Source organism: Balaenoptera borealis (genome assembly GCF_965194805.1).
Source record: "Balaenoptera borealis genome assembly, chromosome: 14".
NCBI lineage: Eukaryota > Metazoa > Chordata > Mammalia > Artiodactyla > Balaenopteridae > Balaenoptera > Balaenoptera borealis.
In genome coordinates this window covers 72,125,509-72,138,429 of record NC_138875.1, presented here as the reverse complement: position 1 = coordinate 72,138,429, position 12,921 = coordinate 72,125,509, and the positions used below count along the sequence as shown (strand labels likewise).

The 12,921-nt window shown below is 46.2% G+C and overlaps 1 protein-coding gene across 2 annotated transcripts in view; it reads right to left on the bottom strand.

Annotated features, from left to right (window-relative positions):
• The window catches only part of WSCD2 (WSC domain containing 2), a 247,943-nt gene extending 237,813 nt beyond the window's left edge, over positions 1–10,130 (bottom strand). The window contains exons 1-2 of one of the 2 annotated variants that reach the window (XM_082353819.1): positions 6,598–10,130; positions 6,330–6,399 (exon numbers count right to left, since the gene is read on the bottom strand). The gene's annotated coding sequence lies outside the window, so the exon portion shown is untranslated. Of the gene's footprint in view, positions 1–6,329 lie in introns of both variants that reach the window. The other variant, XM_082353823.1, reaches the window with a different exon arrangement.
• Between the last annotated feature and the right edge of the window lie 2,791 nt (positions 10,131–12,921).

Sequence of the window (12,921 nt, the reverse complement as noted above, 5' to 3'; positions counted from 1 at the left end):
TTATTCTTGGGATCATGAGACTGTCTTCTGTTGATCTCAACAGCTCTTGAGACTGGGTCATACGGATCCCTGCGGTATAGGCACTACATCAACACTTCTCTCCATCTCTCTTTTCTTCTTCCAGGTGCTCATCCCCTAGAAGGCAGGAACTCTGGCTAATTACACATCATATCCTCCACCACCTCCGAAGCTGGTGCTTGCTAAACCCTTGCGGAAGGAATGAGTGTGCCGATCTTTAGGAGTCATTGGTCAAAAGGGCATGAGCTTTGCATCCAAATGGACATGGACTTAAATTGTGATCTCCATCACGTAGTCAAAAGGTTTTCTTGGGCAAGTTATGGGGCCATTTTCATCCACAGTTTCCCATCTGAAAGATGGGGGTGAACATTTCTAGTTGGCATGGCTCTCAAGATGATTAAATGAGTGAGTGGATTTCATGAGCTTAATGCCGTTCCTGGTACATGTGAGGCACGTGGCCAATCATAGTTACTGCTCTAAAACCACATTTGTTTGAAAGACCGACCCTACTTAATTGTTTAAAAATCATTTAGGGTCAGCAGCATAAATCTCAAGCAGAAAGATTTGCTGAGAGCCTTCTGCATGCTTTCTGTGTAGGGCAGCAATGATGCAATTCTTGCTTTCATAGGCTCCCGAAGGAGAAGCGATGGGTAAGTTGCACTTTGCAAGCTCAGTGAGAGCTCGATGCCATGAGCACCCCCCTGGACTTGGGGTCAGAGAAGAATTCCAGATGCAAAGACATGAGAGAAGATGTAAGAAAAGAGCTGGAGACGTAGCGAGGGAAAGGTGCTGAAAGAGGATTGCAGGTGAGGGACCTCCTTGTGAGGAACCCTGAGCCAGGAAAGGGCTTGGTGAGTTAAAGGATCTACCAAGGATCCCAGTGGGATGAGACAAGAAATCCCTCAGAACGTCCTGTGCTAGGACTACTGCAGGGTCTCCTACCTGTTCTTAGTCCCGTTCTTCCAGCTGCCTTTTCCATCCTGCCCACAGCAATCAGAGAGATCACTGAACAATATAACTTGGATCCTGCTGCTCCTTCTTATGGCTCCCTGCTGCCAGCAGGATGAAGTCCAAGTTCCTTTTCTTACCCTAACTGACCCCTGCCGACCTCATCTCTGGCCTCCTGACACACCAGGCTCCTCTGTGATTCACCACACACACTGTGTGTCAGCCTCCTGACAGCATCCTTCCTCTTCCCTGTCTGGCCCACGTTTGCTCCCACCCCAGGGCCTTTACACCTGCTCTTCCCTGTGCCTTGAATGCTCTGCTTCCTCCAGTCCTGGCCTTGCTGCCTCCCTCTCTCCATTCATGTGTCAGCTCTGCTGTCCTCTCCTACTTGTTTTCTCCACGTAGATCCCACAGTTGCCCTCTGTCACATCACCCTATGCTTCCTTCACATTCCTTACTATCTTCTAACACTTGGTTGCTCTGAATCAGACCTTTACATAAAAGGAAATAGAACTTTCTTCTCCTGACTCTACAGTGGCTACATTTATCCAGCGTCATCAGGGCATCCATGGGTATTTGCCCCAATTGTCATGGAAAACTTGATTTCAAATCCAGAAAATCCCTGACAAGTCATAAGGTCCAAGATTTAGAAATTCTGATTAACTGGATTTTCCAGTCAATTGAAGGTTAATCAGGAAATCTTTTGCGCTTTAACCCCTCTGGCTGGTTATCTTTCAATATGTGTTGTGGTTCTCTCCTGCTCTGAATCCCAGCTCTATCCCTGAGGAGCTCTGTAGCCTTGGGCAAGTTACTGAATATCTTAGTTATCTATTGCCACATCACAAATTTCCTCAAGCTTAGTGGCTTAAAACCACATGCAATCAATATCTCGACGTTTCCATGAGTCAGTAGTCCAGGCATGGCTTAGCTGGGTCTTCTCAGGGTCCCACGATGCTTCAATCAAGGTGTCAAGTAGGTTCCTTCCCAGAGCTCAGGGTCCCCTTCCAAGCTTGCAGTGTTGTTGGCAGAATTCAGTTCCTTGTAGCCGTAGGACTGAGGTTCCCATTGTCTTCCTGGTTGTCATCTGGGGCTGCTCTCAATTCCCAGAGGACACCTACAGTTCTCTGCTATGTGACCCTCTGTCAACATGCTAACTTCCCTAGCATTAACTTGTTTAGTGTTCACCATGATCCTCTGAAGGAGATGTAATTATTATTCCTACTTAGCAGATGAGGAAACTGGGGTTTAATAATGTGCTACGATTGGTACAAGGATATCCATCTGGCAAGTGGCAGAGCCCAAAACAAAGTCAAGTTGGTCTGGCTACAAAGCCCATGTGCTTACATAACCACTACAAGATCCTGCGTGTTGTGTCTTATTATAAACCTGGCTGAGGGCTTCCCTAGTGGTGCAGTGATTAAGAATCTGCCTGCCAACGTAGGGGACACGGGTTTGAACTCTGGTCCGGGAAGATCCCACATGCCACAGAGCAACTAAGCCCGTGCGCCACCACTACTGAGCCTGCGCTCTAGAGCCCATGAGCCACAACTACTGAGCCCACGTGCCACAACTACTGAAGTCTGCATGCCTAGAGCCCGTGTTCCACAACAAGAGAAGCCACCGCACTGAGAAGCCTGTGCACCACAATGAAGAGTAGCCCCCGCTCACTGCAACTAGAGAAAGCCTGCGCGCAGCAACAAAGACCCAACGCAGCCCAAAATAAATAAATAAATTTATATATATTAAAAAAAAACCTGGTTGAGCTTTATTTTGTCTTTTTTATTCTAGAGTATAGCTCTTGCACACAGGATAGAGATGTTCTTGGGAAAAGGAGCCAGGTCTCAAGTTATATGTGTCCCAGGTCCATAACACAAGTTGTAGCACATAATGAGTAATTAATAAACGTTTGCTAAATGGATGGATAGGGTGGGCAAGTGGTGGATGTCTGGATGGATGGATGGATGGATGGGATGGATGGGATAGATGGATGGATGGATGTCTGGATGGATGGATGGATGGATGGATGGGTGGGATAGATGGGTGGGTGGATGGATGGATGGATGGATGATAGGATAGATGGGTGGGTCTGAAGGGAGATGGAGTGGGTAGAGGAATAGATGCATGAAGAATGGGGTGGGTATTAGGTTGGATATGGACTGGGAAGTGGGTGGAGGGATGAATGTGTGGCTGAGTTGGTGGGAGATGGGGATGCGTATGAGATAACTGGGTAGAAACAGAGAGTAACTTCTCCCTGAATAGCTTCCTAGACATTTTCTACTTTCCCCCTGTAATCCTCTTATACTGTACACATCATGTATCTACAAGATTCAGGCTGGCCTAAGTTCGTCATTGGCTTGATACCCATAAATGTATATTTAGATTCAAGAATTCACAAATCCTAGGCTATTACAGGGACTGGCAGAGCCCTGTTTCTCAGGAATGGAGCAAGCTGAATGGCTGTTTAATAGGTGGATGACCCCAGACCAAGAGGCTGATCTTAGGAGAAATTCCCTGCCCAGTGCATCCCAGAGCTTTGGAGGGCTGGGGGATGCCTCAGCTCCTACCTGCCTGGAAAGGAGAAGAATTTTACTTTTCTAAGAGCTGATGACATCCCACTGACTGAAGAACTGTGCATAGCCCTCCCAATAGCAGGGGTGGGTAACCCAGTGCTGTAGCATCAAATGGAGCATTCTGTGATATCCTAGCCCCATTCCGGAGTCTCAGTCTTTACCCTGACCTCATTTAGGACATGTGTAGTTACAATAACAGTTTAACAAGCATTAGCAAAGTACTGTGCCAAGGGCATTAATGTACATCCCATTTAATCCTCAAAGTGGCCCTAGAACCTGGTGCTGATATTCTCTCCATTGGTTGAGGAATCAGGTGAGGTCATCCTTCAAGGTCACCCAGCTGCCAAGAGGGGAACTTGGACTTCACAACAACTTCGATCTGACTTTAAAACTCTCGTTCTGCACTTGTGTTCCAAACTGCTCCTGTCCAAGGAGAAGAAACGCCTTGTCTCTTGACTAGCAAGATACTTGGAGAGGACAGGACAGGGTTGGGCCTCTTGTGAACAATCTCTTGGAACACATGGTTTTGATAAAGACATTGGGAGGCAACAGATTCAAACAAATATTCTCTAAATCCCCCTCTCAACCATAATAATCTTGGGAATGGCTCTTGCTTGGCTGATGTATTGGGGAGGGGGGAAATTCCTGAAATAATTGTAGGATTGTTCAAGGAAGCCCTTCTGGCTAAGTCCACGGAGAGATCCCAAAGACCGTTCCCAATCACTGGCCAGAGCAAGAGAAAACCAGGGAGACTGAGAAGGTGCCCAAAGGGCTGTACATAGATGGGGCTCCTTGTGCAAAGCCCCACAGTGCTTTGTTAATTCAAGTGCCCCACACACCCTCTTTCGTTCTTAACTGTGCTGCCAGCCTGGGGTAAATAAGAATCAGATGGACAAAAATCATGCCATCTTCTTGCTGAGCTCACACTGTATCCTGTGCATGGTGCTGATTTATCTTTATGTGCATTATCTCATTTAATGATCATAGCCGCCCTGGGCAGGGACTTCTATTACTATCCCTATATATGAAAACTGAGGCTCAGAGTGGTGGAGTAACTTCCCAAGGTTACTCAGCTTGGAGGTGAAAGAGGCAGGATTCCACGCCAGGTCTGCCTGACTCCACAGCCTCTTAAGGACTGCACTTGACGCCCGGCATTGCAGGAAAAACAAGGGCTTTGCAAACACGGACTCATTTCGTCCTCATCTGTGCAACTGGTTCAGTTAATTGCCCACTTTACTGAGGAGAAAACCAAGCATCAGGGAACAGAGCCCAATTTCCTCAGAGAATCACAGGTAGAAAACAGCACAACGGAAATACAAATCCAGTTCTGTCCACTCCAGAACTTAATCTCTTTCTTCCATGTCTCATTGCCAATCAAATCTACTCTCTCAACGAGATGATGTCCTGAGCAGGTCCCAATGGGAACTCTGGGCAGCTCTGTCCACAGCTCCCTGGACAGAGGTCGGCCTCCTCCACCCTCTGCCTCGTCTCTCCTCTAATAGCCTGGCCCCTCTCCAGGCCCTGCAAGCTCTCCACCCCCATGTCAACTGCTTTTCAGGCTGCCTGTTACCCATGGTTTACAGCTCACTCGATGAAGAGCAAATTCGTATTGATCTCAGAACAGCTCAAGCTGTAAATTACTGGTCATGATTGGCTTGGTCACCTCAAGATGAGGATCTATCCACTGCACCAGGGGTCTAAATCTAATTATCATCCCAGAAAACCCACTGGCAGTGTGACCCAATGTCTACGTGAAAAGAACTATTAAGATGGCCAAGAGCTACCTGTAAAAATACATACCACATGATTCAGAGCTGGCCCTGGTCTTGGCTGATGGATCAAAGTCTCAGCGGCTTACTTTGGCCATTGAATTAAGTTTGAGACCTGACCGTGAGCCATTTCTGTTATTAATAATAGTGGTAATAATGACCATTGCACAACAATAGCTAATACTCACTGACCCCTTTCCATGCAGTATTTTATCCTCACAAAAGCCCTGTTACTTATTAGATATGGGATTCTGGGCAAGTTACTTAGCTTCTCTGCACCTCTGTTCCCTCACCTGTAAAATGAGGAATAATATTAACATCTCCCTTATCACAGTGGGGGAAAGGTTAAATGAAGTGAGTTATGTAAATTGCTAAGATCAGGAGCTAGGTGTACTCTTACCCTCACTATTCATAAAGAAACAGAAGCTCAGGGATGTTAAGAGACTTGCCCAAGGTCACACAGCCAACATGGGGTTTTATTATAGATCGCAGTGCATTGTTTTTAAAATGTTCAACTGCCAACACCGAAAACTAGAGATGACTTCCTCTTTCTCTTGAACACTGGGGGAAAAAACTGGCAGCACCGGGCTCGCCTTTCTTTCCGCCATATTTTTCTGCTAACCAAATCTGTTCTCTCCCATCAGCTCAGCCCAACAATGCCTAAATCTGCCCACAGACTCTTGAAAAAAAAAATTCTGGGATTTTGAGGTTTACTAGAATGCCTGAGTGCCCTGGGGCAGGTGACTCTGGCCAGCAGCTGCCACCATTCCACGGGGTTAGGGCTCCTGGTTTACCACAGTTCCCACCACTCCCTGCTGCCCTACACCTGGCCTACTTCTCACGTTCACAATGCCTGCCTGGCCCCTGGAGGCACCTGAGACTGTGGAATACATTAGCACACTCGAACCTCTGAGGGATGTGCCATCGTCATTCCCAGGTGCAGAAGCACAATCAAGGAGACCGTGACTTGCCCAAGGTCACCCAGTCAGTGAGCCTCAGGACCAGAATTCCAACGCAAGCCTACCTTGTCCCAGAGCCAACCTTCTTTGTCCTTTGCCGAGTTTCCTTCCCAGGCTCGCGGGCTACGTGAAAGTCTGCAGGCAGAGACAGGAAAGAAAAATCAATATCAATCTCTCACCCTGGGGAAGGAATGTAAAAAGAGAGAGTCTTCAAGTCGTCTTTCAGGTCTCACAGCCTCTCCTGCAATGACTCTTCTGAGGACAAAGGGCTGTTTCCAGTGGTTAATGGCTTGGTCTGTGAAAGACCCATATCGGGGAGAACACAGAGCTTACATGTGTCCCTGTTTTGTGACCGTCATAAAAAGGCTCCCACGTTCAGGTTGCCGTCCCTTTTTCCATCTTCAGACTTCGCAGGAAAGAGGCAAGGAGGGCTGTGGCTGACAGACACCCCACGCCCAGCCCCGACCCCAGTAGGTGACAGCACCAAGGCCCGTGAAGAGACGGCTCCCCCCACCCCAATGAAAGCAGTCCCCCTTCCTGGCCCCAAGGTTCGGGAGGTGGGGCGGAAACGGAGGCGGCGCCCGGAAGAGAGATTTCATTTTCTCTCCTCTTCCAGAGCTGACAGCTTGGACAGTAGCTTCCGAGGAACAAACTTTATTCTCAGGCAGACCGACAGGCCTGAGCTTTAAGCGATGCCATGAATATTTATGGCTTTTCTCCCTGCTTCTTCCTCAGCTTTGGCCATTACACAAGGTTCCCGCTCACTGCCGGCAGATGCCTCGTTATTGCTCCGCGGAAGCCGCTTCTCTGTGCCCGGGATGAAGAGCCACCAGGTGGCGCTGTTGTCTCTCGTGAATGTCGGCGACGATAAATCTACATCAGCCTCTGTAGTTTACGGAGTGTGCTAAGGGCTTTACACAGGTTACATCATTTAATCCTCGCAACGACCCCGAGGAGGAAGCAGTGAGGCGCAGAGAGGAGAATGTGCTTACCCAAGGTCACACAGCTAGGAAACATCGAAGACAAGATTCAAATCTATACGTCGGCGGCAGAAAATTTCTGTAGCAAAAAATGTCAGTGTACAAACACCAGCTGTCCCTGCCTGGGAAAGGCTATGGTTATTCTTTTTTTTCCTGAAGTTATGTCCTTCTTACGTTTAGGTGTTAAGATGGATTTTCTTTTTTGAAATGATGGAGACGGGATGCATGGTGGGTTTTCATGTCTTTAATAAGCAAAATTTTAAATTTCCTATCCAATGGACCTAGAGATTATCATACTAAGTGAAATAAACCAGATAGAGAAAGACAAAAATATCATATGATATTGCTTATATGTGGAATCTTAAAAAAAAATGATACAAATGAACTTATATACAAAAGAGAAATAGACCCACAGACATAGAAAACAAACTTAAATTACCGAAGGAGAGGGGAGGGATAAATTAGGAGTTTGGGATTAACATATACACACTACTATAGATAACCAACAAGGACCTACTGTATAGCACAGGGAACTATACTCAATATTTTGTAATAAACTATAAGGGAAAAGAATCTGAAAAAATATATATACGTATAACTGAATCACTTTGCTGTACGCCAGAAACTAACACAACTTTGTAAATCATCTATACTTCAATAAAAAAAATTTTAATAAGTAAAATTTCCTATCCAAAACTTTTTCCCCCCAATTTTCAAGCCCCAGATATTCAAGATCAAGGACCATTTCCCTTAATGGACAAGCTCTGGTGTTCAGTTAGGAGGATATTCAAGTTTGTACAACAGAATTCTGTTGGTAACCCAGTCACACAGGAGTACAATCAGTAATGCATCGTCTGGTACAAGTGGATGTAGACAGGGGACCCAAGGTCTCTGGGCCTCAGTCTCCTCACTAGTAAAATGGGATAATTACAGCAACTCATGGTCTTGTGATGAGGACCGAGTGAGATGATGCATGTAACTTGCTTATCACATTATCTGGCCAACAGTAGGTAATCTGGTGTCTGATTTCCTTCCTCTGTGAGGTTCGTCTATCTTGTTCCATGCAGTTGTGGTTTGCTCATTCTCTGCGTGTGTAGCGTCCCACTGTGTGAATATGCCATGCTTTATTCATTCTGCCATTAATGGGTATGTGGACTGTTTCACATCTGGGATTTCACAATCTTAGGGATTGTGGTCCTATGAACATTCCAATACATGCGTATTTGTGAACATAAGTACACATCTGTGTTGGGATTATGCAGAGGGGAGACTGTGGTGTCCAAGGTATGGATGTACTCACTTTTAGGAGATACTGACACATAGCTTCCCAGAGTGTGTGTCAACTTACCCAACTGTCAGCCCTGGAGGAGTTCCAGTTCCTCCACATCCTCAGCAACACTAGATATGACAACTTTTATATACTTTTGACATTCTGGCAAATGTGTGGAACTGTCACATTGGGGTGTCAAACTGCATTTCACTGCAGACTAATGAGCACATTTTCATTTGAGTTTTAGCAATGGATATCCTCCGTTGGGAAATGTCTATTCATGTCCTTTGTTCATTTTTCCTTTTTTTTTTTTTTTTTTGCCACATCCTTTGTAGGAAATGTGTTTTGCAGAAAGCCTTTTCCATTGCACTTTACTGTTTCTTTCACTTAATGGTGTCTATTGATGAATGGAACTTCTTATTTTAAAATAGTCAATTTTTTCACTTCATGGTTAGCACAATTTTATCCTAGTTACGTAATCTTTGCCTACTCCCAAAGTCATGAAAACATTCTCCTATGTTTTAGTCTACAAGTGTATTGTTCTACCTTGCATAATTAGATCCACAATAGACCTGGAACTGATTTTGAGGTCAGTTTAAAGACTTCCATATGGAAAATTTATTGAAAAGCATGGTCAAATTTATTTTTGTTTTCACTTCCAAGAGTGAGGTGTTTTATCTGCAATCATCTTTAAGTGCTTGTTGTAGAACCTGCAGTAGTTTATTCATTTATTCAGCCAACATTAACTGAGGTTGTACTTTGTGCCAAGCTCTGTGCTGGGCACTGTGGACACACGGATGCTGCCCTCAAGATTCCCTGGGGAGTGGACACAGGACATACTGTCCATTGAATGGGTCTGTCATTCACCTCTGTATTCTCCAAGCCCCACACAGTGCCCAGCCCATAGTAGGAGCTCAATAAATAGCAACTGCCTTGGGCAACAGAACAATATTATGTCTCTGGCATCTGGACTTGGACAAAAACTTTGTCAAATCACAGCCTGTCCAGTTATGAGCTGTGTGACTCTGGGCAGGTCACACCATCTCTCTGAGAGTCGATTTCCTGGTATGTAGGATGGGAATTTACATCGCAGGGTCTCCTGGGGGTTTAAGGAGCTAATCCATGAAAAGAGCCTGGCACACACTGAGTGCGTGACAAGTTACAGCTTTTGGAGTTAATATTGTCACCATGATGTCAAGAAGCCCTGGTAAATACTACGGTCTCCATTCTCCCTTCTGGAAAATAAGGAGGACGGACCACATCGCCTCTGTCTCCTCCACACCAGGACCCTAAGGGATCAGACATGGCTGCTGTGAGACCGTCAAGATGGCGGAAGAGTAAGACGCGGAGATCACCTTCCTCCCCACAAATACATCTACATGTGGAACAGCTCCTACAGAACACCTACTGAACGCTGGCAGAAGACCTCAGACCTCCCAAAAGGCAAGAAAACTCCCCACGTACCCAGTTAGGGCAAAAGAAAAAAGAAAAAACAGAGACAAAAGAGTAGGGACGGGACCTGCACCTCTGGGAGGGAGCTGTGAAGGAGGAAAAGTTTCCACACACTAGGAAGCCCCTTCACCGGCAGAGACAGGGGATGGTGGGGCGGGGCGGGGCGGGGGGCTTCAGAGCCACGGAGGAGAGCGCCAGCAACAGGGTGCGGAGGGCAAAGCGGAGAGATTCCCGCACAGAGGAGCGGTGCCGACCAGCTCTCACCAGCCCGAGAGGCTTGTTTACTCACCTGCCGGGACGGGTGGGGGCTGGGAGCTGAGGCTCGTGCTTCGGAGGTCGGATCCCAGGGAGAGGACTGGGGTTGGCGGCGTGAACACAGCCTGAAGGGGGCTAGTGCGCCACGGCTAGCCGGGAGGGAGTCCGGGAAAAAGTCTGGACCTGCCCAAGAGGCAAGAGAATATTGTTCCGGGGTGCGTGAGGAGAGGGGATTCAGAGCGCCGCCTAAACGAGCTCCAGAGACAGGCGCGAGCCGCAGCTATCAGCACGGACACCAGAGACGGGCATGAAACGCTAAGGCTTCTGCTGCCGCCACGAAAAAGCCTGTGTGCGAGCACAGGTCACTCTACACACCTCCCCTCCCGGGAGCCTGTGCAACCCGCCACTGCCAGGGTCCCATGATCCAGGGACAACTTCCCCGGGAGAACCTATGGCGTACCTCAGGCTGGTGCAACGTCACGCCGGCCTCTGCCGCCGCCGCAGGCTCGCTGCGCACTCCGTACCCCTCCCTCCCCACCGCCTGAGTGAGCGAGAGCTGCTTAATCCGCTGCTCCTTTAACGCCGTCCTGTCCGAGCGGGAACAGACGCCCTCACGCGACCTACGTGCAGAGGCGGGGCCAAATCCAAACCTGACCCCCGGGAGCTGTGCGAACAAAGAAGAGAAAGGGAAATCTCTCCCAGCAGCCTCAGGAGCAGCGGATTAAATCTCCACAATCAACTTGATGTACCTGCATCTGTGGAATACCTGAACAGACAACGAATCATCCCAAATTGAGGCGGTGGACTTTGGGAGCAACGATATACATATTTTTTTCCTTTTTCTCTTTTTGTGTGTATGTGTATGCTTCTTTGTGTGATTTTGTCTGTATAGCTTTGTTTTACCATTTGTCCTAGAGTTCTGTCTGTCCGTTTTTTTTTTTCAGTACAGTTTTTAGCACTTGTTATCATTGGTGGATTTGTTTTTTGGTTTGGCTGCTCTCTTCTTTCTTTTAAAATTTTTTTCTTTTTTTAATTACTTATAAATTATTTAATTTTTAATTATTTTTTATTTTAATAACTTTATTTTATTTATTTATTTATTTTTCTATCTTTTTTTTCTCCTTTTTCTTCTAAGCCGTGTGGCTGACAGGGTCTTGGTACTCTGGCCGGGTGTCAGACCTGTGCCTCTGAGGTGGGAGAGCCGAGTTCAGGACATTGGTCCACCAGAGACCTCCCAGCTCCACGTAATATCAAATGGCGAAAGCTCTCCCAGAGAACTCCATCTCAACACTAAGACCCAGCTCCACTCAAAGACCAGCAAGCTACAGTGCTGGACACCCTATGGCCAAACAACTAGCAAGACAGGAACACAACCCCACCCATTAGCACAGAGGCTGCCTAAAATCATAATAAGGCCACAGACACCCCAAAACACACCACCAGACGCGGTCCTGCCCTCCAGAAAGACAAGATCCAGCCTCATCCACCAGAACACAGGCACCGGTCCCCTCCCCCAGGAAGCCTACACAACCCACTGAACCAACCTTAGCCACCGGGGACAGACACCAAAAACAATGGGAAATATGAACCTGCAGCCTGTGAAAAGGAGACCCCAAACACAATAAGTTAAGCAAAATGAGAAGACAAAGAAACACAGAGCAGATGAAGGAGCAAGGTAAAAACCTACCAGACCAAACAAATGAAGAGGAAATAGGCAGTCTACCTGAAAAAGAATTCAGAATAATGATAGTAAAGATGATCCAGAATCTTGGAAATAGAATGGAGAAAATACAAGAAACATTTAACAAAGACCTAGAAGAACTAAAGAGTAAACAAACAATGATGAACAACGCAATAAATGAAATTAAAAATTCTCTAGAAGGAATCAATAGCAGAATAACTGAGCAGAAGACCGGATAAGTGACCTGTAAGATAAAATAGTGGAAATAACTACTGCAGAGCAGAATAAAGAAAAAAGAATGAAAAGAATTGAGGACAGTCTCAGAGACCTCTGGGACAACATTAAACACACCAACATCTGAATTATAGGGGTCTCAGAAGAAGAGAAAAAGAAAGGGACTGAGAAAACATTTGAAGAGATTATAGTTGAAAACTTCCCTAATATGGGAAAGGAAATAGTTAATCAAGTCCAGGAAGCACAGAGTCCCATACAGGATGAATCCAAGGAGAAACACACCAAGACACATATTAATCAAACTATCAAAAATTAAATGCAAAGAAGAAATATTAAAAGCAGCAAGGGAAAAGCAATAAATAACATACAAGGACATCCCCATAAGGTTAACAGCTGATCTTTCAGCAGAAACTCTGAAAGCCAGGAGGGGGTGGCAGGACATGTTTAAAGTGATGAAAGGGAAAAACCTACAACCAAGATTACTCTACCCAGCAGGGATCTCATTCAGATTCGATGGAGAAATTAAAACCTTTACAGACAAGCAAGAGCTAAGAGAATTCAGCACCACCAAACCAGCTTTACAACAAATGCTAAAGGAACTCCTCTAGGCAGGAAACACAAGAGAAGGAAAAGACCTACAATAACAAACCCAAAACAAGAAAATGATAATAGGAACATACATATCGATAATTACCTTAAATGTAAATGGATTAAATGCTCCAACCAAAAGACATAGACCGGCTGAATGGATACAAAAACAAGACCCGTATATATGCTACCTACAA